Raw genomic sequence first — 27412 nt, forward strand, 5'->3', positions numbered from 1 at the left:
GCCCCGGGCCCGCATCGCCCCCGCCCCGGAGAGCCCCGGAGAGCCCCCCGGGTGAGAGCAGCCGGGCCGGAGCAGTTCCCCCCCGTTCGCGGCCGTACCCGGTGTCGCTGCAGCCGCTCCCGCCCCGGCTGCCGGGCCCTCATTCCCGAATTGGCGCTGGAGAGGCGGATCGTGATCGGGAGATTTTTAGTGGGTGCAAAGATGTTTTTTGATAGGCCTGTAGAGCAGTGCCATAGAACATGCTGCACTTCTCTATTTTAAGTCTTCCCCTTCCTAGGCTAAAGAAATTAGGCAATTTTATTTCATAGTATTTTATAGTTTTTATGTTTTGGGCTTGTGTTTCAAATTTCCTCATGGTTTGCAAACAAAGCCATAATTATGTGTGCACAATACACTGCTCTACTTTTTATTTTAAAACTTAAAATTCAGAGCCTTAATCATTAAGCATTCTTAATTTTATCCTCAGAGGTTACCATAACACTGCAAGAGTTCCTAGCATATATTAGTATTTAGGTCTTGTAGAATTTGTTGTAGCAGGAAGATGGCACATAAATCACTAGTCACAGTAGGAATAAAAGGAGTTGTGCCATTTGTCTGTAGAAAACCAGCTCTAATTCATGCAATAGAGGGTGCAATCACATTTGGAAAAGACACCAAAGTGCACTGTCTGAGGCAAGTAGGGTTCAGCTAGGGGACAAGCTCATATAAAGCCTGACAAGAAATTGTGAGAAATTGGGATAATCTTGCAGCACACAAGGACAGGTACAAGAGATCACTGCACATACTCATTGCCACAGATTTCCTGCCACCTGATCTGTGTTATTCAACTTTTTTACATTGTATTGGTCACTTCTTCATCAGTGTTTATGTAACTAAACAGCAGTGTAAGGGCCCTGTGTACAGCACTTAGGGTTATTGACTCACAGCATGATTTTCACAGGGCAGGAGTTTTGTACTCGTCTAAATGAAAAACCACAACCCAAACAGCATGTCTGCAGTCCCAGCAAAACTCTTCCCTTTGCTGTTTTCTAAGACTCTCTGTGAGCACCTTGTTCCTTGTGCCTGATTGTCCCAGATGATGTGAAACTGAGCAAGAAACTTGTCATGCACTGGCTGTGTTACACTGTTGTTGTCAGCAATTTGATACAGTGCTCATGCAAGATAAACTAAACAGAGATGAAAGAGTCAATCCAATGCCATAGATGTCATATTGAGTAACGGAATAATCTCAAAAATACACCTGTTTGCCCCAAACAACATGTGTTACATGCCAGCCACCATTGCAGGCTTCTAGTGAGGATGCTGCAGGTTCCCCATTTTGACATACATTCTGTCCCCAGTCCTCCTGGCAGATTTGAAGCTGTTTTGGTACTGGGATATCCCTCACCTGTCTGTGCTCAGCCTTTCCTTTTGCCTCCCCAGATATGAAGCTTCTGGGTCTCCACCAACCCAGCCTTGCCACAGGTCACTTCTCAGTGCTGATCCACATGGCTGTGCCACAGCAGGATGCTGTGTCTGCACCCAGGTCTCATCCACAATATCCACAATGTTCACTACTCCACTTGCTGCCTATTGAGAGAACAAACTGGTTCTGGAAGCCACATTCATAATGAACTGATTAAAATCATTGTAGTTGCTCTGGAAGAAAACAATCACATTCTCATTCAAAACCACAGTTTGACAGCATCCCTTTTATTTACCTGCTCCCTGTGTCACAGCCACTGGAAAGATCCTTCATGCTCTGAGCAGAAAAGGTGAAAAGCAAAAATAAAAAAGAAAAAAAAGAAGGTTGCCCTAAGGATGAAGGACAGGAACAGAAGCAGGTCCAGTCAGGTGGCACAGCTGGAAAGAGAACATGAGCAGGCAGGTCTGCTGCCAGAATGATCAGACAGGTGGGGCAAGAGACAGCAGTGCTGGGAGGAGCCATTGCCATCAGAAGTAGTTGTAGTAACACCAAATACTTCTCACCCAGCTTTTGGTGGTGGTCAGGGACATCTCATGAGCTGGGAGTGTGGCTGTCACACACCCACAGTTGTTAATGCCTGCTTTGATAAAGACCCAGGCTTAGCCACCCCTACATTGACCACAACCGAGAATACAGGACAACAACCCCTGCTCCCACCGGCCTCAGTCCAACCACCACCCATGTGCTAGAGCTCTGCAAACACTGGGAAGATGAAAACAGTACTTAGGAATCCCATTCCTTGTCAAGAATGATTTTTTATTCCACCTGGGCATTGAGAGTGGATTATATCATTAATGCTGGCAGGAAATCATGGCCATTTTATACAATTGTTTCTCCTTATAAATATATTTGAGACATTAAACTCATGTTTATCCATGGCCAATTAAATAAAATTGTCTGCTCAAAACTTAGACTGATTAACTCTTACACCATTAGAACAGTTTGTCCACTTGGGGACAGTGGGACAAGTAACTCTAGTCCTTCCCAGGGTAACAACAAAGGAGAGAACAAAAGCAATTCCTGCTGTGCATTCATTTACTGGCATCCTTTGGGCTTTAGACAAAACAGAAACCACAAATCTCCTCTCCTCTGTGAGCTTGCACATAAATTGCTGTTGAAATGTAAAGTTACTCATTTACTTTGTACCATTTTAACCCAACAACATCCAAAAGATCAGGGCTTGGTGGTGAATACCTACTTCTATGAATCTGCACTGTTCCCTCCTAACTTCTCTGGGTGCAAGATGGTTTGCATTCACTAAACACTTTTGTTAAGTCCTTCCACAAAGCAGCTTCTGACAGCATATTCATCTCTGCTCATTTGCAGCTTGATGTTAGGCTCACTGTTTCATTTGCCAGCAGGCCTCATTATTTGCTTTGCTCAGATCAGACCATTCCTCTGTTTCTTGGAAACCTCCCTTACTATCCCCATAATCCCTTCCTCTGAAGCAGACATTAGCTCCAGTCGAGTGAAATTCTGTGCAAAACACCAACAGAGAGTATGTTGTTCTCCCTGTTTAAGAGCAGTTCTGTGGTGTTGGGTGTTTGTTTTTTTCTCCTTTTATCTTAAAATTAATTTAAAACATCTTTTAGTTTGGTTCAGTGGATCCACGATGTCACTTTGTGATCCATCTGGAACTGGCAGCTTCAGGAATACAAAACTGGGGAATAGCATGCCTAAGTCACAACAAGAAAGCACTCAGAACTTATGAAAAATTGAGATCTCTTATTTATTTGTTGCCAGTGGTTAGCTCTCACTGCAAGAATATTTGACTGAGTCAGGTATGCTGTACTAAGCCTTAGCACCACAGCTGATTTGGCAAACCCATTGCCAGTGATATTAAATAGTGCTTATGCTTTTTCACCACTTTGTGTTTTCAAAGTATTTTAGATAAATATATATTTATGTGTATACAAATACAGCAACTGTCTTAAGTTCTTCAAGCTGTGTAGGATTTAATGCCATGGATTCAAGACATTTGTCTGACACAAAATAAATGCCCATTAAATTTTGGGTGAGTTTTCAGGAGGTTTTAGAGGAAAAATAACCACTCGTCTTATGTGACTTTTTACAGTATCTTCTTCATTACTGTATATGACACCAGAGTGTTCTGGTCTGTAGCATCTTCCTGTTCTACTTAGGCAGTCACTTTATTTTTAGCAAAAGCACTCTTGGAATAAGCTAGAGTCAGGAACTCATAGCAGAGATCCAAAGATCTCAGCTCATGTCTGGAGAACAAAGTGTCAGCAGCTGCATTTTTTCCTCTTGTACAGAGACATGGCTCCAGATATTTCCATGCACACAAAACCAGCCCACTGATTTTTCATTGTACTTTGGCAAGGAGAGAGGGAGGGAAGGTCGGCCTTGAAGTAGTCAGGTGGTTGAACTAGGTGATAGTTGGAGGTCCCTTCAAATTGAACTGTTCTATTTTGTTCCCTAAGACTTTTTTCTTGAGAACTAGACAGCAGCATAGTTACTTAAGGAGCTAGGAGTAAAGCCCTGTACATTTGCTACTGAGCACCAAGCCCACCTCTTTTTTATTTCCAAGCGAGGTCAATACTCAAATTTTTTCCTCAGAAATCTTGATGCAACTCTTTCTTTTATGCAGTAAATTTCTCATTCTGCCCAGTGCAGTTAACAAAAAGTCACATTATTGATCAACTTCCTTGGTGCTATCATTCTTTTGCACTATAATAATTTAAAACAGATCAACCCTAGACCACCTGTAAGTTTGCAAATCAGAGACCAGGACATTTAGTCAATGGCAAGTCCATGACAGGCTTATTTAAAATTAATTCAGCTGATGACAGAAATTGCTAAAGTTAGAATCATGGAATATCTCAAGTTGGAACTGACCCATGATGATGATCTAGTCCAACTTACTGCTCATCACAGATCCACCTAAACCTTATAACAAGACATTCCTTGAGCTCTGACAGGCTTGGTGCCGTGATGACTTTCCTGGGGATCCTGTTCTGGTGACTGACCATCCTCTCCATGAAGAACCTTCTCCTAATGTCCAATCTGAACTTCCCCTGGCTCAGCTTCATTCCATGACCTGGTGTCCTGCATGGATGAATACAGGTGTCCATCATCCAGGCTGACATGTCCTCTAAATCCCAGCTGTACCTGCTCCTTCCATAGGCCACTTTTCCAGATCATTTCTAGAGCCAATCCCAGCTTGCCTTCTTCCCTTGGGCTCTCCCTGTACATCTGTTCCAGGCAGATGAGAGCTTTTGTTAAATCCAAATGAAACTCTGCTCTCCACAACATTTATGCTACCATTTGAAGAATAAAATTTATATTTCTGTAAATGCCTAATCATGCCAATAAGATCTATGACCTATAGTATTGAACACAGTGCAAATACAGAGTAGGTCAGAAAAAAAGAAGCAAGTTCAAACAAGGTGAGGTGCATCTCAATTATATGTTCTTAATGCTTATATGGTAAGATGAGCTTACCAAGTAAATTACACCGCCCCAGCATCCTTCACCTGCCAACTGAATAGGTGCAAAGAAGTCGGTGGGCAGCTGAAACAATGTAAGAACAGAAGGAAACCTCGTATGTGCCAGTCTGCACACCACCTCCATATCTGGCCCTCAGCACCTTGTCATATGACTTTAATAGCCCAGATAAATCAGTTCCTGAGCTGAACTCCTACACTGGCTATATTAATGGATGCAGTTAAGCATTTTAAATGGCACTTGAATATTTACTTCAGAAAAGGAAAAACATTACCAAAAAGCCCATACCTAAAGCACTACCAGAAATAAGAACCAGCATTTTACTGCAGAATGAAAAGCAATGCTAACAGCACCAATCTATTTGCATTAAAATTGAGTTGTCAATTAATTGAGAAAATAAATTAAACATAGTGATTTACTATAGAATATATGAATATCAGTTTTTAATACTCAGGAAAATTTCATTAATGCCACACTTCACCTAAACCATTCAAGTGCTGGGCAGTGACAGCCAAACAGTTTTTCTTCCAGTAGTTTGTACTTGGCTTGACTCATATTTCAGCTCAGACATTTCCACAACAGCAGTGCATACACATTCACTCCTTTGCTGCCCAGAGATTTCTGCAGACTGCTCAACAAACACTTCTATTTACTTCTGCAGAACAAACTAGTGCTGCCCTCAGAATAATACCAGGACGTTTATCCAGCTCCTGCCCTCACCAACCCTTTCAGTGGCTGGTCTCTCAACGACAATGGAACAACACTGTTCAGAGAATTAGTCACTAGAGGGCACTTAGAGAATCGAGAAGATTGAGAATGTGCTTGGGATCAGAAGGCCACGACAGTTTAGAGCCCAAATTATGAGATTTGCGTTTACTTCCTGAGCCAGCTCCTGAGATATTTTAAGATACAAAACCAGGAAAAAAATTATATTTCAGATTATGGCCTTTATAATATTTTGTCTTTCCATCAACTGAATGAAAGAAGGCTGGGAAAAAACTCTCCTCTAAGGCAACACACAGACTAAGCTACATTGGCCATGCACTTCTAGACAAATGTTGAACAAAAGTGTTAATTGCTGGCATGTAAGATACAAATCATCTGAAGCACTGGCTGTTGCTGTTGGGTGCAGCTTCAGGGAAACTGCAGGAACACACAAACCAGTGTGGCAAACTCACTGAAATACAGCATTTCTTTTCACTGCAGTGCCTCAAATTGACTGCATTTCACAAGAGAAAAGGATGTGATTATCTGCAGAGACCCTGCACATTTTATTCTTGTATGTGACAATCCACTGAAAGGTGACAAATGCTATGTCAGGAAAGCAGGAGCAAGAATCCTGGATGATGGAAATTGCAGTCACCCAGAGCAGGCACAGGCTGTATATATTTGAGATCTAAACTTAATTCTCATTAAAGACAGAGCATAAATAAAGACTACTGTCATCCCTGCTGTGTTACCTGAACAGCTCAATTCTTTGCTTCTTGTATTAATTGTAAGCTGCAGCTTTCAGCCCAGTACGTCCTGTCTTTAGTAAGATTAAAATTTTTTGGCTACCAAGAGTCTTTTTTCTGTACACTTCCAATCTTCTGCTGGACAGAAAAGCAGAATTAGTGATCAGTGAGTTCTGCAAAACCTCCAGTTGTTGCTTTTGTGAAGGCCAAGTGCAGAGCAGCACTTGGAAGGGTTGGGCTGCTGCTGTACCAAGGGCTGGCAGGAAGAGGTGGTGAGGTGAGCACAGGTGACAGCACCTGGCCATGGGTGAGGGTGGGGAATGTGACCCTGGCAGGTCTGTCACACACCATTGATGCCCTGGGCTGTGTCTCTAGCAGGGGCTTGGCCTGGCTCAGTGCCCAGACAGAGATGGGGCACTCAGAGCTCACAGAAAAAAGCAGAATGGCACTGAGTGGTACTTGGTGGACACTGCAGGAAGACCAAAGGTGTGCCTGCCTCTTGCTAAGTATTCATTAAAACTGATTTATAAATTGGCTCTGTACCTTGTCTAAATTGCCTTTGGAAGCCTACAGGAAATACTGCCCCACTTCCCTGTGTGTGCCACAGGGGAAATGAGAAACCACTGGGGCCCTGGGGCTAATTACTTTCTTCAAAACCCAGCATTGCTCTGTTTCTGACTCAGTGCAGCATTCAATTTTCTGCTGAGATTGTATCTATATCGCATTACAGGATGAGTTGCAATAGCACCTGATGTTAATTGCAGTGCACAAGACTGCTCCCTTCTCTCCTTTACACCAGTTATCAAGAAAAACCAGAAAGTCCACTTCTGCTGGTTTGAATTTAGCCTCTTCCACCCATACAGAGTGCCTGTCAGACAGGAGAGGCAGGGGCTCTCATCCTCTTTCTGCCTGAAAATATCTGACAACAAGGTAGAGACTAGCTGGATGTCTACATGTAGGTGTCTACATTCCATCTCAAACAATCAGGTACTTTATGGAGGCAGAAATGCTGGGATGCATGAAAGCCACTCAGTGTAAACAGATACAGACAGGTCCCATAATATTCTTGGATTGCCCCAAAGCCAGACAGCCTTCCTTGCCTCCTGCATCCACTGAAAGCAGAGAAAAGGACAGAGGTGAAGTAACAGAAAAAAGTCATCCCTAGGCTGCTCTTGAAGCTTTTCCGTCTCTTTCAGAGCTTGTGCCTGCCTAAAAGACCAAAGCAACCCTCAAACACACCAGAATCCAAACCACAGAAACAAGCAGGAGCATTCTGACTGGACAGGAGTATATGGCTTAGCAAATTATCCTGTGAGAGCTAAATCTGAGAACATTTGTTGGGTCATGAGTAAAATTTACCTTTTCCTGGAGCACAGTGAAAGAGATGAGAGGGTTTAGCATCTTATCATTATTTTTTTTGCCTCCTAAATATCCACCTCTGACACTGGCATTCTAGCACTCACCATGTGTCATATAAATGTTTGTTTCTGACAAGTCATTTCCTAGCCTGTCATTTGTCAGCCTATCATTTCCCACTCCCTTTCTGCCAGCAGCAACCAGGATTTCTGTTATTTCCAAGTCTTAACCAGCATTGGCAGCTGCCACTTGCTTGGCATCATATGAACACAGAAGAATGATAGGGATTTGTGACATGTGCCACACTTTCAGTGCACTAGAAGAAAATTAATTGATCTACTGAACAGCTATGCCTCTGGGACTAGCAGTGGGGGCTTTGGATATATTCCTTCAAGCCCAGCCTCCCCCTAAATAGCAAGAGGGCAGCCACAGATCAGGCAGCAGTGCTGTTTCCAGCAGAGGACAGTGGCTGCTGCTCCTCACAAGTCCACCTTTTCCTGGTGTAAATAACCTGTTCACCTTGCCAGGCAATTTGTTGAGTGCTTTCAGGTGAGTCAAAGTGCTGTAAGCATCTCCTCTTTTCTGATTTTTTACCCTTTAGTTAAAGGCACTTTCCCTGTTTGGCACTTACTGTTTTCTACTCTTACCCCATCAGCAGTAACAAAATTGCTCTGACTAGAGTCCAACTTGCAACACGATGTTTCCAAGCTGGAGCTGCTCTGGGATTTGCCTTCATTCTCTTAGGACAGAGGAGGTAAAAAAAAATAGGAGAGGAACAGAACATTCTGTCAAATAAACATTTGCTAATGCTCTTGAGCAAGAGAAATAGAACAGGTAGCAAACAGATTAACTATCTTCTACAGCAAATAAACAGCAACAAAGGTGCCCTGGACACTTTGGATGATATTCTGCATTGAGCCTGATACTCTGATACATTAATTGATCTCTTCGACAAGAGATATTACATTTATATACAAAATTGGAGGTCAGACTTCAAATAATATAATTAATCTCCTGCCTGGTATAATAAAAACAGGCTTACTGTTAGTTTGACTCCCTTTTTTTTTTTTTTTTTTTTTTTTTTTTTTTTTTTTTTCTCTCTCCCATGAGGAATGTGTTTTTTTGCAGGTACACATTTAGACATGCAGAGGTCTCTGGAATCATAAGTTAGTCAAACAGGAAAAGAGAATGTGGATGGAAGATTCTTGTGCTCTATGAGAGCTCAGCCCATGAGAGTATTGGTCCCTTGCAGCCATAAGGATGAGAACCCATCTAAACAATTCCTTCTTAAAGAGTTAGATCACATCCACTCCACACCAAGCCAAGTTACTATCTCTTGCAAAGTCAAGAAAATCTCCTTTTGGAGTGTTATGGTGAGAGAGATAACCTCAAGGCAATTCCTTTAAACAGATCATATTTCCTTGGTTCTCATTTTCACATTGGCCAAGAGGCTGACAACATTCCCATGCACAAGGGGCAAATGCTTCCAACCTCTCACCCCTGGTTTTTTTTTGTTTAATTAAAAATCCAAGTGCACCAGGAGACTTGCTTAAGTGACCTGGTTACATGGAAGCAATAAAATGGCAGAACTTTTTGTTCAAAGATAAAGTAAGTGAACATCTCAAGAATATCACTAGAATATTGGCTCATTTAAATTGCAAGTATCAAGTAGATGTTTTCACTGAGAGTTCCAGAGATCAGATTTCACAGTTGAAGGACAGAGATGAAAATTAGTGTATTTTTACTGCTGGCAAAGCCAAACATCACATCAATATTCTCAGAAAACAGATGCACTTCAGGTTGCCTCTGCTTGTCTCACGAAATGGATCTTCACTAAGAAAATCATTATCTTTATTACTCTTCTCCAAAATGGAATTGCTTCCATTTGCAAGTCTGTATAAACCCACCAGCACTTGGATACTGTCTAACTTTTCTCATCCCTTCATGGATACCTACAGGTGCAACACACCCAAGTGGAAAGAAAGGGTTTATTATGTGTTTGTAATCTCAGCCACTGCTACAAACTCCTGGTAGAAGGCTGCACAGAAAGGATGAGTTGGGAAGGGAGGTTCTATTAAATTAACTGCTCATAATCAAAGTGTCTCCTCAAAAACCCTTAATGCCACCTTCTTCAATGGTCAGTTGACAAAAGTCATGGATGCCATGTCCTCTGAAGCTGAAGTCAGGAGAGCTGCTTCCCTCTTTGTTCTGCACAGAGTAGCAACAGCACACACATTACATAATAGTAAGTCAGGAATTGAAAGGAGCCAGATTGCTAAACCCTTCTATGTGGATGAGATTTTTTATTTCCATCACCTGATAATTTAATTGCTCAATTAACTCTGCCTGGGTGCCTTGGCTGTGGAAGAGGAATGTTCCCTTGCAGGTCATGGTAAATCAGACAGGAGGCAAGTAAGCAATGCAAAGGTAAATGATTCCTCTACAGCAAACCGAGTGCATCATCCAGTTGTATTTTCTCTCCTGCTCTGCTCCTTGCTCCTCATGTTTTGGGGACAGAACAGGCACCAGACAAATAAAAGACCATAAAATTCTGGTAGAGCCAGTATCATAGGCCTTGCCAACGTGTTTAAATCCAAAACTTTCTTAGCCAATTCAAACCTAGCTTGGACATTTCTTTTTGCATTTCTGAAACTCCATAATATGCCTAATTTAGGCAGCAGGGTAATCTCCTTGAGGAGGACTTTGAAACATCTGCTGCATCACTGAATATTGTACTCTTGTTTTTCTTTACCCAAAAAACCAGTGGAAAGATTCCACTAAAGTGGTTCTTATTGACCATCCTGGGGCAGAGTGGGACTGACTGAGGGCCTGTGGATGTAATTCTTGCCCAGCAGCAGAGCATATCTCAGAGTGCTTTGGTTCCAATGAACATGCCTGTAAACATTATTGCAGCAAACTACACGTAATTTAATCATTGCTGCTCTCATAAATACAGCAGTCAAGTTCATTAACCTGTGTCTCTGCTGTTCATGTCAAAACCTGAGCACTCCTGTACAATCCATGAAATCATGTTTGAGTATTTATTTATATTATTTCTCATTTATACGTTAGTGGGCAAAAAATTCTATTAAAAATAATTTTAAATTGCTTAGGGATATAGGAGAGTCTGTATCACTGGAGAATGTTAAGATTGTCTGCCAGGATGCTTGAGAGCATGTTAATGTTATTAGATCCTGCCTTGGGCCAAGGAGATAACATAGAGGAACTCTGTGACCTTGCAACATCTTTCCTAGCTATTTCTGGAAACATTGAATGACAATGGCCTGGAAAAGCAGCAAAGTAAAACCTAGTAAAAGAGACACTTCTGGTCTGTGCTCTCTGGAAGAAAAAAAAAAGTCTACATTTAACAAAGCAATGAAAGAGAGAAAAGTTTACAATTGAAATCAGTGAGTACTAAAGGGAAAAACATCCTCTGCTACATGATCCCTACTTAAGGTCTTCCCATGAACATCATCATTAAATCCCTACCCATATTATAATTTTAAACAGCTCCTTCAAGCTCCATTTGTGAACTTCCCCCTGGTAGTGCTCCTTTCCATTCTCATGAGAGCTCACATTAAGTCATTCCACAATGAGCCTTTCCTAAATTCCTCCCTGAAGCCACCTCTAAAACATGTAGGGGTGAAACAGAATTTACTTGGCAGATTACTGACCCCCTTTTGCTTGTGTTTAGGATGCAGTGACTCCTGAATTCTTGGTCATTAGCAATCATCAGCCTGTTGATTCTACAAGTACTCACCATGCTAGAAAATCCTGTTTCTGCCTCATGCCATGCAGAGCCAGGATGTTACTTTGACCTGAAAAAAACAAGAAACAAAAAAAAAGTAGGTTTGTAGCCAAACCTCGAGCTGCTGACTATATCTGTGTCAGGAAAAGGTGCATCTTTAGCAATGACAAATTATATTTAGAATATATATTTTCTTAGACAGATCCTTTAAATCAGGGCAGTTCAAAAGAGGTGAATTTAATTAGAAAATATTTATCCCTAATGTCATAATGACAATCTTGGAAATTCAAGATTAATGAAAGCCAGAAAGAAGCTAAAAATAGCAGCAACTATATGTAACCAGCGTGGGAAAGAGATAACAGAAGTAATAGGCAGTGAGGAACTGGAAAAGAAACCTGAACCAAAACAAAAAACAACTCCCTACCTTACAGCAGACAATCAGAAGTGTATATTAGTATAAAATTAAATGCATCAATCTATGAAAACATCTGTAATAATCAGATTGTCCATTATGACATTCATAGGGTAAAATCTCCCAACAGTAATACAGAAAAGGTAGGCATTTCTCATAGTTATTTCTTTTTTGGAATGCAAAATATGATGCATATCATATAATATATCATATCATAGCTTAAAACAAACTCAGAATGACATTTAAAAAGTTGTACTAAAAGTGGGATATTATTGAATCAACATCCTGGAGCCCTATGATATGTCTGAAGATCTCATTGCCCATTCTTTCTGCAAGTCATTGAAAAATAAGGAAGTTTCTTAGGTGACAAAGAAAAACTTATCTTTAGAAGCACAAACAGGACAATCCAGAAGTAAGACCTTCCCAATTACTTGGAGACAACAGCCAAAAAATAGCTAAAATAACTCTAAATCTGCACCATGAAAAATTTATTAAGAAACAGGAATAAGTTTAAGTGTCATTAAGAAATTGAGACACTTTGCAAGGAGAAACAAAAAGACAAAAAAATATGTTACTTATGGCCTCTGACTAGAACATCTCTGCTAGTAAACAAAATATTGTGACATCAGTAGTGACAGAACTCCAAGTAAAAGCAATTTTACTTTCAAAATGTTTGGGTTAAGGAAACGCAATTGTAGCTTAATCTGTTTAGGATACCATCAGAAAACTGCCTCTAAGATGATAAATTTGCCTTTTTACTCCACCTAACTTAAGGAAAAATCTGCAGAACATTTCAGCATGAAGATAGAACATTCTGGAAGAACTTGATGATTGTTACTTTACATATGAAAAGCGTTTCTATTCCATTCTTTGAGATTTTATCATGCAAATCATGCAGAAATGGGTGACTGAACGTTCTAAAGACTTAACAGTAACTTTTACTCTGTTTGCTTAAGCAAATACTCTGATACCTGTCACCAGTTCAAATTTAATCTTGTCCCAAGGCTAGAAAACAGGTCACAGTAAGTTATATTTGCCTTTTTGTTGTGAAACTTCAATGCATTTTCATACCAAGGACGCATGAAATAATTTCTAGGCCAGCTGACTTCCCTGGTACCTCTTGACTGCTACAGGATTCTAAAATATTTGCCTTTTTTTGAAGAATGCAAGCACTGAAGGATAATTTGGTCCTTTAATTGTTACATTACCTAAGGACAATTTCTCTAAATGAGCCTGAAAGTAGTGCCAAGTTTTAATCTCACTATTACATGCAAACCTGAACCAGAGCTTCACAGAAAGCCCCACAGTTCTAGTGCTTGAGATATACAAGCACTGTAGATTTTATTTTGCTTTGGAAGCTCATCAGCTTTCCAGCACATTTCCACGTTTATAAAGCAGCTGTGCAGACCCAACACGAATCGGTGGAAACCAGAGCACTCCCAATTACCTGCAATTGGATACTGTTTCTCAGAGAGACAGTCACAGAAACAATTGGAAAAGACCTCTGAGATCATCAGTTCCAGCCTATGACCCAACATCACCTTGTCACCCAGCCCATGGCACTGAGTGCCCCGTCCAGTCTCTCCTTAAACACCTTCGTGAAGAATTCTTCCTGATGTCCATTCTAAACCTCCCTGGCACTGTTTATGGCTGTGTCCTCTTGTCCTGTCACTGTTCCCTGGGAGCAGAGCCTGACCCCCCTGACAGCCCCCTCCTGTCAGGGAGTTGTACAGAGTGATGAGGTCTCCTGAGCCTCCTCCACGATAAATATCCCCAGCTCAGGACTTGTGTTCCACACCCCTCACTGACCTTGTTCCCTTCTCTGGGAACACTGCAGTCCCTCAAATTCTGCCCAGAACTGTGGCCCCAGGACCGGACACAGCACTGGAGGTGCAGCCGAGTACAGGGGACTCTCGGTCCTGCACCATTCCAGTCTCCAGAGGCTGAAAGGCAGGAGCCGCCTTCGGAGCGGTGTGCGGGCTCTGAGCTCTCACTGCACACACCGGGAGCTCTTACCGTACACACACTGAGCTCTCACCGCACACACTCTGAGCTCTCACCGCACACTCTGAGCTCTCACCGCACACTCTGAGCTCTCACCGCACACACACTGAGCTCTCACCGCACACACACTGAGCTCTCACCGCACACACTGAGCTCTCACCGCACACTCTGAGCTCTCACCGCACACACACTGAGCTCTCACCGCACACACACTGAGCTCTCACCGCACACACTGAGCTCTCACCGCACACTCTGAGCTCTCACCGCACACACTGAGCTCTCACCGCACACACTCAGCTCTCACCGCACACACTCAGCTCTCACCGCACACTCTGAGCTCTCACCGCACACACTCTGAGCTCTCACCGCACACACACTGAGCTCTCACCGCACACACTGAGCTCTCACCGCACACACTCTGAGCTCTCACCGCACACACTCAGCTCTCACCGCACACTCTGAGCTCTCACCGCACACACTCTGAGCTCTCACCGCACACACTCTGAGCTCTCACCGCACACACTCAGCTCTCACCGCACACACTGAGCTCTCACCGCACACACTCTGAGCTCTCACCGCACACACTCTGAGCTCTCACCGCACACACTCAGCTCTCACCGCACACACTGAGCTCTCACCGCACACACTGAGCTCTCACCGCACACTCTGAGCTCTCACCGCACACACTGAGCTCTCACCGCACACACTCTGAGCTCTCACCGCACACACACTGAGCTCTCACCGCACACACACTGAGCTCTCACCGCACACACTGAGCTCTCACCGCACACTCTGAGCTCTCACCGCACACACTGAGCTCTCACCGCACACACACTGAGCTCTCACCGCACACACTGAGCTCTCACCGCACACACTCTGAGCTCTCACCGCACACACTCAGCTCTCACCGCACACTCTGAGCTCTCACCGCACACACTCTGAGCTCTCACCGCACACACACTGAGCTCTCACCGCACACACTGAGCTCTCACCGCACACACTCTGAGCTCTCACCGCACACACTCAGCTCTCACCGCACACTCTGAGCTCTCACCGCACACACTCTGAGCTCTCACCGCACACACTCTGAGCTCTCTCACCGCACACACTGAGCTCTCACCGCACACACTCTGAGCTCTCACCGCACACTCTGAGCTCTCACCGCACACACTCAGCTCTCACCGCACACACTGAGCTCTCACCGCACACACACTGAGCTCTCACCGCACACACTGAGCTCTCACCGCACACACTCTGAGCTCTCACCGCACACACTGAGCTCTCACCGCACACACTCTGAGCTCTCACTGCACACACACTGAGCTCTCACCGCACACTCTGAGCTCTCACCGCACACTCTGAGCTCTCACCGCACACACTCAGCTCTCACCGCACACACTCTGCTCTCACCGCACACACTCTGAGCTCTCACCGCACATCCCGGGAGCTCTCACCGCACACACTCTGAGCTCTCACCGCACACTCTGAGCTCTCACCGCACACACACTCAGCTCTCACCGCACACTCTGAGCTCTCACTGCACACACTGAGCTCTCACCGCACACTCTGAGCTCTCACCGCACACACTCTGAGCTCTCACCGCACACACTCTGAGCTCTCACCGCACACACTGAGCTCTCACCGCACACTCTGAGCTCTCACCGCACACACTCAGCTCTCACCGCACACACTGAGCTCTCACCGCACACACTCTGAGCTCTCACCGCACACACTCTGAGCTCTCACCGCACACACTCTGAGCTCTCACCGCACACACTCTGAGCTCTCACCGCACACACCGGGAGCTCTCACCGCACACACTCTGAGCTCTCACCGCACACTCTGAGCTCTCACCGCACACTCTGAGCTCTCACCGCACACACTCTGAGCTCTCACCGCACACTCTGAGCTCTCACCGCACACTCTGAGCTCTCACCGCACACACTGAGCTCTCACCGCACACTCTGAGCTCTCACCGCACACACTCAGCTCTCACCGCACACACTCAGCTCTCACCGCACACACTCTGAGCTCTCACCGCACACACTCAGCTCTCACCGCACACACTGAGCTCTCACCGCACACACTCTGAGCTCTCACCGCACACACTCTGAGGTCTCACCGCACACACCGGGAGCTCTCACCGCACACACTCTGAGCTCTCACCGCACACACTCTGAGCTCTCACCGCACACTCTGAGCTCTCACCGCACACTCTGAGCTCTCACCGCACACACTGAGCTCTCACCGCACACACTCTGAGCTCTCACCGCACACTCTGAGCTCTCACCGCACACACTCTGAGCTCTCACCGCACACTCTGAGCTCTCACTGCACACACACTGAGCTCTCACCGCACACACACTGAGCTCTCACCGCACACACTCTGAGCTCTCACCGTACACACTCAGCTCTCACCGCACATCCCGGGAGCTCTCACCGCACACTCTGAGCTCTCACCGCACACTCTGAGCTCTCACCGCACACACTGAGCTCTCACCGCACACTCTGAGCTCTCACCGCACACTCTGAGCTCTCACCGCACACACTCTGAGCTCTCACCGCACACTCTGAGCTCTCACCGCACACACTCAGCTCTCACCGCACACACACTGAGCTCTCACCGCACACTCAGCTCTCACCCTATCACACTCACACTCCGCTGTCCCGCTGCGGGCCCGGGGTGACTCAGGCAGGAGCGGCGCTGCCCGCCCGGCCCTCCCGGTTCTGCCGCTTTGTGATTCAGGCTCGCACCCCCCGCTCCCCGCGGCCTCCCCGGGCCTCCCCCCGGAGCCCTGGGACGTGCTGCTGCTCCACAGACCTCTCCTTGCTTTCAAAGCAATCTCCTGCCCAGAGCGCCTGGGGAAAATCTCCCTTTCGGCATTAACAACGAAGAATTACTTAACAAAGCAGAGCGTGGAAGCGCTTTGACAATATCTTTACTCCGCATCCGGAAGAGCGGAGTGCATCTGCTGACTAACAGCGGGGCTGGGGTGGGAAGGACGCAGCTCCCCAGTGATGCTCTGGGCACTGCAGGAAAAGCTGTCATCTCCAGCAGCAGCGCCTTGCCTGTCAGGGATCTAACACCCACTGCTTCCACTGCTGCTTCTCCCCCTGGCGAAAATGCATGTTTAATACCATGAGCCTGGAACACTCAACAGGAATGAAACTGCAGCTATAGCTCTCCATTTGGCTAAATTGCTAAATACCGATGAAAAAAATTGTAATATTTGTGTAACCCAAGACCCCAAATACTTAAATTCACTTGTAATAAACTAATCTCCTGTGAAAAGTGAATGAAAATGGGCCTGATGTGCCCTCTCCTGAGATCCACACATTGTTCAAAGAGCAGAATGCAGTTTTTCTGAAAGACTACCAGGATTCTCACAAGTTCACAGGCTCACTGCGGCACCTCAGCCCTTTGCCAGCAGAGGAGAGAAGAACTGCAGCCTCCCAGGAAAAGGCATGGATGTGAACAGGATGGGAGACAGCCACTCCAGCACTGAGTGAATTGCCTGAAGAAACTTCTGGAGAGTGATGGGTTTCCTCTTCGGGAGAGGGGGCACAGGGCTATCTGTTTCTACTTCTTATAAACAGGTTTCCTAAATTCTTCAGGAAAACACAGCAACTAAAATACATACACAGTGAAGATTCATGGATCTCCAGGTTCTGGGGTCAAAGGCATGCAAATGCTAAGGAGCAGAACCTCCCAATGCTATCAACAACTGTAAAAAATGTTAATTTTGTTTCAGTTGTCTTTTGTAAGGGCAGACATGACCAGCCAAGACTACTCCATCTTATCTAACTGCTTATGATCAAAATTTTTTGCCAGCTGCTATTCAAGTGCTCCACAAGCCTTCAAACACCATACACCCTTCACCTCATGCCTCAATTACATGCATCCTCACCACAAAACTGAGTGACTCAAAGTCTGCCCACACAGATCATGGCCTAGACAGCTGCTGATCAGGATGTGGAGGATTCAGCCACATCCTGCAAATGGAAGAGGCCACGGAGTAGGACAGACAGGATGGCACTGACAGGCGTGTGAGTCAGAACACAAGGGAGAAATGAAGATACTGTTGACAGCATGATGAGCCTGGAGGCAACAGGGAGCCTAATTTCTAGACACACACAGAATGGTGAATCAAGATAAAAACCCTCTGCAGCAGATGCTGTAACACTCTCTCAGGACATGTTCCTGAGCACAGAGTCTCACTGGGATGCATTTATACCCCTGTCAGGACCTGAGTGAACATCTCTTTAAGACAGGAGAGAAGGCTTCAGAGAACCTTTTGTGACTATTAGTTATGTTAGAACAGACTGGACCTTTGTCTCTCTGTTAACTTTTTGAGTCAAGTCCATGGGTCACCAGCCAGAAAACCCAACATGAAATGCAGTCTGGTGTTTTGTTAATAATATACTCTGTGTTTGTTCATGTTCTTTAATCACATGGTTTTTGCTCTGTGGAACATCCTGTCTCTCTGCTTAAGCCAGTTCAGATATCAAGATGCTTTGGACAGAATCCAGACAGCACATACATTTTTGTCTTGCTCTGGAAACCCTATGTCAATTTAAAACCATTCAGCAGAGTTTGTATTACTGTATTTGCCTGAAGGATAAAAGGAATGTGTTTATAAGACATAGAAACAGATATTCCTGTGCCCTCCCTCCTCCAAGAGGAAACTCTTCATTTTCCAAAACCAAAAGACTAACATACCAATAACTTTATTAAAATTAACTGCTCATACCAAGTTATTCATCTATTGCTACTGCTATGTTTCTAATATATCAGCAAATGTGGCAACTGCTTATTTTTTCTGTATTTTCATACTAAGTTCACAACATTGATATTTCATACTGAAGTGCTTGGTTTGTCTGGTTTTGTGAAGAAGGTTTTGGGGGTTTGGGCATGTTGAATTAATCTCTAAAACTTGTATTTGTGTTTCTACTTCTGAGTATTAGTTAAACCACCAAATATGGCTCCAAATCACTGCCACGGTTGGCAGGAGAACACATAAACATTATTCATAAACTTACCACTAAACTGCTAACACCTCAGATCCCCAGATAACTGACAGAACCTCTGTGTTCTGCCACTGCTGCCTCCTGAACTGTGCCAGCTGGACAGTGTGCACAACACCCACTGGAGAACAGTGCCAGTGCAGCAAATCCTCCTTCCAGTCCCATCTGACTCCTGCTTTCACAAGCTGGATAACAGGTTTTTATTCACATTGATTTCCACCCTGTCACTCAGAGTTTACAGAGCACCTCAGTGCTTCACCTTCAGCCCTATTTGTAATATCCAATGGGTAAAATACTGAAACTGTGTCAGCATACTCAGGGGGACAGGATCCACAGAAGACACAATTAAACCAACCAGCACAACAACAAATAAAAGCCCCTCAAGATTTTGTCTCAAAAATACAAATAAATTGTGTAATTCAAAAGGTATTCTAATGCAGAGTTATATAATAAGAACCAGCAAAAAAAAAATGTATTGTAGAAATGCCATTTCAAACCAAGTACACATGTTATTTGTAACAAAGAAATATTGTAATGTAAAGGAACCAGAACTGACCACCAGGAATTTGCAATAAATGTTTTATATGGACATTTTAGTCTGAAAAGACCTATTCTGAAATTAGGCAGGTAAATTAACCAATAATTAGCAAAACAACTTATCCATTCCAAGAATGTTTAGCTATGTTCCCCACACAGTGTTTGATTCCTGCCTTCCAGACAATATTCAAGTTAGTCTTCACTGTGGAACAGGTACAAGTGTGCCCTTACTATTAACTCTCATGTTGGATATTAGCCATAAAATGTCATTGCTATTTATTGCTAGAGACCCACTATTAAAAGGGATTTGTGGGTTTAATCTTTCATCATAAAATAGATTAAATCTGCACCTTCATAGAAGCTTGAGCGGATAATCCTAATAAGAGACTACTTGTCCTACACAAAAATAATCAAATATTTGATTACTGGGTTTCTGAGCAACAACTTTTGTTTTTCTGGTGTATTTCTTACATGTATTTTAAAAAGCAAGTGCTAATTAACACACAGTGCATATCCAGTAAGAATGCTGGTCAAATGCTGAGGCAATAATGATCTGCTGACTGCAGTGTCACTTTGCTACCATCAACTTTATATGGAAATAAAACAGGTATTTTATATATCCCAAAATTTTGCACTTGGGGTGAACATGAATCAAATATATTATTTGGAGCCCAATGAATGTGAATGAATGTCATTCAAAGTGACACAACTGGATGTGACCCTGAGACAAACTCCTGTTACTTCTGTGTGTGTGCAAACTGAACTCATGAACCACATTAACCAGGAGTTATTTCTAATTTTCTGTTCTTTTTTTTTTGCCACAAGGAGAGAGGCATGTGGTAACTAAGAGTGGGGATCTCTCCTGACCTCCTAATTTTGTCCTGCTAATGCTACACTCATGTCACTTTGATTTTGTAACCTGACTTCTACCTGGTCTGTCCTTGCAGGAAAAAAATACTCTTTAGACCAAGGAAAAAAATATTGAATATACACCATGCAGCTTATTATGCTGCCATTTTCATAGAAAACAGAGTTTGCTGATCCATCAGAGAAAGCAGCTCTGAGAGTAGCTGAATTAATGAAACCCAAGTTCAAATGGATTTTGTGGCTCCTGCCTGATTTACAGTTCTCTGCTCATGTCAATAAAAATCTCCTCCACTTCCAGTCACAGCAGACTCCTGTGTAATAACACACCAGCTGCCACACCTGCTCAGAAACCAGCTGACAAAAAGTGTGGAGAGACAAATTTGACAAAGTTTGATTCAGAGCATACTTGCACAACAGCTGCCTGTCTTCCAAAAGGTATATGGAAATAAGAATATCTAAGACTATATTTCTTCTAAATTTGCCAGAAATTTTCATAGATGGGATTGTACTCATCCTCACAAAATACTCAAACACTAGAACAAACAAACAAACAAACAAACAAACAAACAAAAACACTAAAAAACTCTAAAAGGTGGTTTTTAAAAACAAGAAACACAAAATTCTGACACTCAAATATCTTACTTTGTCATTAACCTTATTTTCCCAAGAAATGCTCTTACCACAGGAATTAAATAGAACTATTACATCCTAATTGTTAATTATTAGGTAAACATTAGGACATAGAGAAATGTTAAATAGGTGGTCTGATAACTCAAGACTTTTTATTCAACTTAATAAAAAGTATATATAAATAGTATTCAAAGGAATACTATTCACTGAGGAAAAAGTATTACTACACAAAACTTGAGTTCTCATTTCTTGTAAAAATCTTCTCCTGTTAACAAGAGAAAAAAGAAACTAACATCCCCTTCTTTTCTCCCTTGGTATCCTATAACTTCATTTCATGAAAATTCAGGTAGCATTGACATGTATGCACCTTTGGAGAATAAAGGACCAGTATAAAGCCCAATCCCAAAAACTCAGGGTTTCCCTCAAAGTAGCAGTTATGGGCCTGGCAGTCTGTATCTGGTTTGAAGTCTTGTGACACCCAGTGTGATACTGTCCATCCTGAGCCTGTGTGACTGCAGCTGCTGTGAAAATTTCATGAGAGTAAAACCAACTGAAGAAATAACAGCACAATACTCTTGTCCATGAGGCATTTTTCAGGCTTGCATGAACCTCCTGTAGTGTGTTTAAATTACTATTCTTTTCTACAACTGTGGGAGACAGAACAAATAAATGGTTTTTTCTCAGAGTTCCACAAAAAGCAGAGTAGAGCTCCTCAGGGCAGCAGAGAGCAGCCCTGCATATACAGATGGCTGGATTGCTGAAAAAGGCAGGAGTAAAAAATTAACCTGAAATTTCTGGGTTTGTACACACCTTCTGTCCTCTCCAGGAGAAGAGGTGCAGGAGAGCACAGACCCTCTGCCATTTCCTTCCCACCTCTACACAATTCTGTGACCCAAATCCCCCTCCTCAAGCAGCTCTGGGCAAGGTTCTTGGGCAGGTAAGACTTTATCTGTCTCTTGTCCTGCCTCAGTGTTTTGAGATTCCAAAAAGTTTCTGCACCTCCACTTGAAAAGCTACACACATGCCAAACCTCTACCAAGCTGAATTTTTTAAGTAACAAGACTTGTCGGACAGGTGGATCTAGAAAAAGAAAATCATTAGAATTTAAATCTGGAGAAGACTAATGGGATCTTCTGCTGTGATCTGACACCACAGACACCTAAAATTTTACACAGTCACTTCTGGAGGCAAAAAGCAAGCATGAGCTGGATAAAATCTTCAAGAAGAAACCCAGACAGTATTGATAAATTTCAAATGACTGTACAATCACCTCACAGTAAGAAGCACTAGTGACAAATCATCCTCATTTTTCCTTGCTTTTAGAAATAGTGAATTAAATATTTCTCTTCAAGGCTTTTTGTTCATATCTATATCTGTACCTATTCTATTTTAGATCCTGACAGTTTACAAATAGTCTTTTAATGCTCTGGTGTATTAAAAAAAAAAAATTTAAAAAGCACCTAAAGTCAGTTTTACAAACCTCCTTATTTAGAGAAGCAAAACATTATTTTAAAAAAAAACCCAAACAGTTTTAAAACTTCCATACTTGAGATAAAACTAAACAAACCAATGCCTGTGTTTCGTTCAAAGTCTGAAAACTTAGGGTTGGATGAACTCCAGAAAGACCAAGTGAATTTAAACAGGCCAGAGGAATCATAAATTTTGCTTCTATAAAAAGAGAAGCATGTGTTTTGCTTGCCAACAGGACATTAAGAAACCTTCCCACGAGGGAAGGAGATGAACAGTTTTTAAGCTCTCCATCTGCACAGTCTTCTGCTATATTTCGAGAAGTTAAAATAATGTTTTGGAGATGAAAGTCTAAAGCAGAGAGATTATCTCCCTGAAAGAATCAGGGAAAGAGCAAAACACTGAACATGACTTGCAGTGCTGAACACACAGAAGGGCCACACACAGACAATTCCACGCTGCACTCAGGTAACCCCAGCATGGAGCCTACTTCCCCAAGGACACCAAAGGAAGAGACTTTTTCATTATCTTACATGTGAGTTGGATGAACATTAAGCTCAGTACATTTATAGCATTTTAGAACTTGTGGGTTTATTCATGCTCAGAATGGGAATGCAGTGTCATGACAGTGCCATGAAATCAAGGAAACAAGTTTGGAAATTATTCCTTTTTGTACGAGGAATACATCTCAGCAACTCTGCCCTGGCATTGTTCTATTAGTAAAGAAATCATACCCAACCACTCCCAACAACCCTTATAGCAGGACTTTGAAGACTTCAGTATTGCAAATAGATTTCCTATGCTACAAACTAAACACTTTTGAAAGTGCTCTGAGCATGGGTGATCCTCAGCAGCCCTGCTGACACTTCCAGGGACCAAGCCACACACTACTTGTATTTCTGCTTAAACTTGGGTCTTGCCCAAAGGAAGGCCTGGCTTTCTTCCACTGCAGCTCTATTAGCATTGCCAGCAAAGAGAATTTATACAGAGTAAAGGGACTGGTGTTCCTTCTACAATAGGGCCAATTGTCTCAGGCTGCCACATTCAGTTAAATGTTTACTTTGTTGTTTCACAACTCAACAGGAAAGGAAAGGTCAGACAGGCCCTACTGCAGAACAAAGATGTTGTCATTCATCTATTCACCTCAAGCCAAGATTCCAGTGGGAGACTACTGCTTTCCAGTTTTTTTTCCTCTTCCTCTGGGGGACAGACACCATGTAGTAAATTAACACTCCTGCAATTCTTCCAGTCTGGTTTCATATTCTAAAAGAAACATTAGATGATAAAATATTCTGTAAAGGTCCTGAAAGAGGAATATTGCCAGGATTTGTTTACCAAAACTGGCTAACAGAGAAAGATTAATCTCCTGATACTACCATGAATACCATCCTTTTTGGCACACTTGAAAATGAGAGCACAGATAGAGCCATAAGTGTGCAGTTTCCTGTGACACAAAATTTCTCTTGGCTTGAACTATTCAAATTCAGAGTCTTCCAGAAGCTGCTTTTGCCAGCACAAGGGTAAAACAGGAACAACTGTTTAACAGGAACGAGACTGTTATTCTTGACTTGCTGTGAATGGAAAACCTGCAGCTTCACTCTTAGCTGATGAAGCACAAATGCACATGGACAGACACTTGGACATGTACTCCATTAAAAATAGTCAAAATCTTTCTAAACCTGTCCCTATTTCTTTCTCTGTTGAATTAACACAAGGAACAGAGATTAGACAATGAAAACCCATCACAATAGTAGTCAAACTATTATTGTGAAGCAAAGTATGACGGGTCAAATAAGCATAATGTAATTCTCAACTAATGGCAAAGATGCTCTGAGCCTGTAAAGGAAATGTGGATTATTTACTCCCAGCATGAATAAGTCATGCTCTTGATGAAACTTGTACCACATTGTTTGTGATGGTCTGAGTGCCCAGATGGCTGTTGGGCCACTGCTTTGGATGGGATGAGTCACATCTCATCACCTGTTTCTTCCCACTGGCTACCGAGGAAACCGAGATAACCAGCTCCAAAGCAAAAGTCTGTATTTGAACAGGTAAGTCCTTCCTGCTTTGTTTTTTCCTGAGCTAAATGTGCAGTTCATAGATTAAACAATAATTCTGGGGCCTGAAGAGACTGCTGTGCCTGCAGAGTCTTGGGAGATTTCATCTTTCTGAAAGACCAAACCTCAAAGACACAATCTCATACCATTTCCAGCATACACTGGGGAATCCCAAACTGGGAGTGCAGGGAGGAGTTTGGAGATTACAAGGGACAACAAAATTCACAACCACAGCTGACTGAGCAGATTATCAAATTATCCAAACCTTCCAGCTTTGAAGCTGCTTACATAAATTAAGAAGTACTTGTACTGTAGCTGGTTAAAAGCTACATCACTTTCTGACATGGCAAGCATGTATCTGATTCCCAGACTCATTAAAGAAGCAAAAAACATCCCTCAATGACCTAAGGTGGCAGCAGGGTCTGACTGGAGAAGCACAGATTTCTTAAAAACTGTCAGTCTATGAACAGCCAGCCACATATGGCAGCAATGCACAGAAAATACCTGCACATGGCTCAAACCTCTCCCTCATAAAGGTGGTGGGAACATTCCTGGGCCAGATATTCTGTCTGCAAGTGCTGTCCTCATCACTGGGTAAGAACTTTGTCATTCCCAGCAACTAACACTAGAAGAGTCCTGACTTCTTTAGGAGACAGGCAAAGATCAGCCAGACCAGGCTCTTCACTTCAAAGAGGACAGAAATCTTCAAATAATCTTCAAGTTCATGTATGATTATGGATATATTTTGTCAATTAGCAGGATTTTTGTTCCCAAATCAATATTATTACTCTAGCAAAGAAAGTAGTCTCTTATACAAACTATCTTATATCACATACTATCCTGGTCAAACAGCATTCTAAGTATGTTTGAAGACTGAGCCACCACTCAAAACTTGCAAATGGGTAATATGATACAAAGTGCTTTAACAATATTACTGCAAGATTACTCCATTCTAATTCCACCAAATCACTTCACATTACATTTTGAAATTGAGATATGAAAAGGTTAATACAGCACTGCATTCATAAATTCATACTATGTAAAAGAAGTACTGACCTCAGGTCACAGAAATAATGCAAGCACACTTAGAATTTTGTATGTTAGATACTGTACAAAGCAAAAGAGATTTCCTTTTTCTTCACAATTACTCAGAAAATACCATTACACAATAAAAAAAAATGTCAGCAGGATTTCTTGAGTATCTGCCATGTTACTCAAGAATTCCATGTATCTCAGTCTCTTGGCTAACACAGATTTTAAACAGGAACACCCACAGTGGTTTTCAGAACATACCAGCATATTTTATTCTGAAAACCACAAGGGCAAGCCCTCTACTTTACAAACCATACATGTACTTGTGTATTTCATTTGGCTGACTGTAAATCCAGCTTTTCAGAGCTGAATCATTACAGTTTGATGACACCAAATAAAGGGTAGTGACTCGTGCTCTCATGCAAACAAGTGGGCAAAGCAGAATGTGAGAGACAGAAATGAGCTGTGCTCTATTAGGACACTGCCCCTCTTCTTTTGAACTTTCTCAGAATGGAAATTTGAGAGCACGGAGGAGCAGCAGCACAGAACAAACATCAAATACATTTTGTGGAGAGCCTGAAGAAACCACACCTCTGCAGAGCACAGTGATCTGCTCATTGCACATTGCAGGCCCCATTAAAATTAAGAGTGTGGTGGGGACACCACTTCAGCTTTCTGTAACACTCAGCATGGCAATTTAGGTGTGATCCAAATCCTGGGTGTGCAGCCTCAACTCTGTTGTGCTAAGACTGCTGTTGAGACATAAGAAAGTGTACAAGCCTTAGAAGGACAAAGTGTAATAATCAAGATGTGAATAAGTCCAATGGTTAAGGGAAGAAATACTGACATGAAAAGGTAACATAAAGCCAAAAAAATCTAACAAGAAAGAGACAGCAAAGAAATTTCAAGTTTTGTGCCACTTCTGCTCTCTGTGAGATCCCAGTGTTCCTGCAGATGTTCATGAAAGTGCTCTTCTCCTTTAATTATCATTCACTGAATTCCTATTAGAGAAAAGCACTGTCATGAAAATGAGTGCCATACATCTTCCTTTGTAGCCCTCCACATGATTCACAAGCAATTATTTAAAAGCTATAAAATTGTTCATCTGTGGGGGTGAGTCAGAGAATTAACAAGTGATTCGTTTTCCGGACCATCTGCATGGACATCACAGACTTTGCTCAGGATTCCTACAAGACAAAAACTATTTCTGAGACTGATTGCTTTGTGACACAAACTCTGTTGTCAGCTGATTATAAAGATACTGTAAGAAGGAGAGAGGTGAGACTCAGGGTACAAACACACACAGTTTCACTGGCCATATTTACTTTTGCACAAACATGGTGGATGTATTTCCAACAGCCTATTGCCACACAGCTGAATGCAAACAACAGTTAGCTGATGTTGTGACAGCAAATAAACCCCCACACTGTTATGATTACAAGCATAAATACTCAAAACTATTGATTACAAAGATGAACATTATCTACCATTTGGAAACACCTAGGAATGAATATGACAAAACATTTTAAAACACTTCTGTTGGTATATACCAACATATGTTGGTGTGTTCTAAAAACCACTGTGGTTATGCCTGTTTAAATCTTCTGTTAGTCAAGAGATTGAGATCTGTAAAGGTCTTCCAGGGACCTTTGTTTGTTTTTTCTCTGGGTTGATTTTTTCCCCCTCAGAAACTTAACTGAGTACTAATAAATGTATATCAGTGACAAAACTCTTTCTGGATACCAAATACTGCTATAAAGTAAACATCACCCAAACAGGATATAATTTCTATACATATGCTACAGTCATATACTGCAATGCACACCCTAAGCAAGTGAAAAGTAAACTTCATTTTTCCTAGAGCTTTATTCCTGTTCAGTCTTAATGCCTTTT

The 27412-nt window shown here is 42.7% G+C and overlaps 1 protein-coding gene and 1 long non-coding RNA gene across 6 annotated transcripts in view; one reads left to right on the forward strand and one right to left on the reverse strand.

Annotated features, from left to right (window-relative positions):
- SLC45A1 (solute carrier family 45 member 1) overlaps positions 1-27412 on the reverse strand; it is a 46825-nt gene that overhangs the window by 12584 nt on the left and 6829 nt on the right. For 4 of the 5 annotated variants that reach the window (XM_056508357.1, XM_056508352.1, XM_056508356.1 and 1 more), the window contains exon 1: positions 1388-1453. The gene's annotated coding sequence lies outside the window, so the exon portion shown is untranslated. Of the gene's footprint in view, positions 1-1387; positions 1454-11500; positions 11559-27412 lie in introns of those variants that run through there. The other variant, XM_056508354.1, reaches the window with a different exon arrangement.
- Positions 96-1675, forward strand: LOC130261802 (uncharacterized). The gene is made up of 2 exons (XR_008842032.1): positions 96-189; positions 1423-1675. It is a non-coding gene; the product is annotated as an uncharacterized LOC130261802 (long non-coding RNA).

Source organism: Oenanthe melanoleuca, chromosome 21 (assembly GCF_029582105.1).
Source record: "Oenanthe melanoleuca isolate GR-GAL-2019-014 chromosome 21, OMel1.0, whole genome shotgun sequence".
NCBI classification, from domain to species: Eukaryota; Metazoa; Chordata; class Aves; order Passeriformes; family Muscicapidae; genus Oenanthe; species Oenanthe melanoleuca.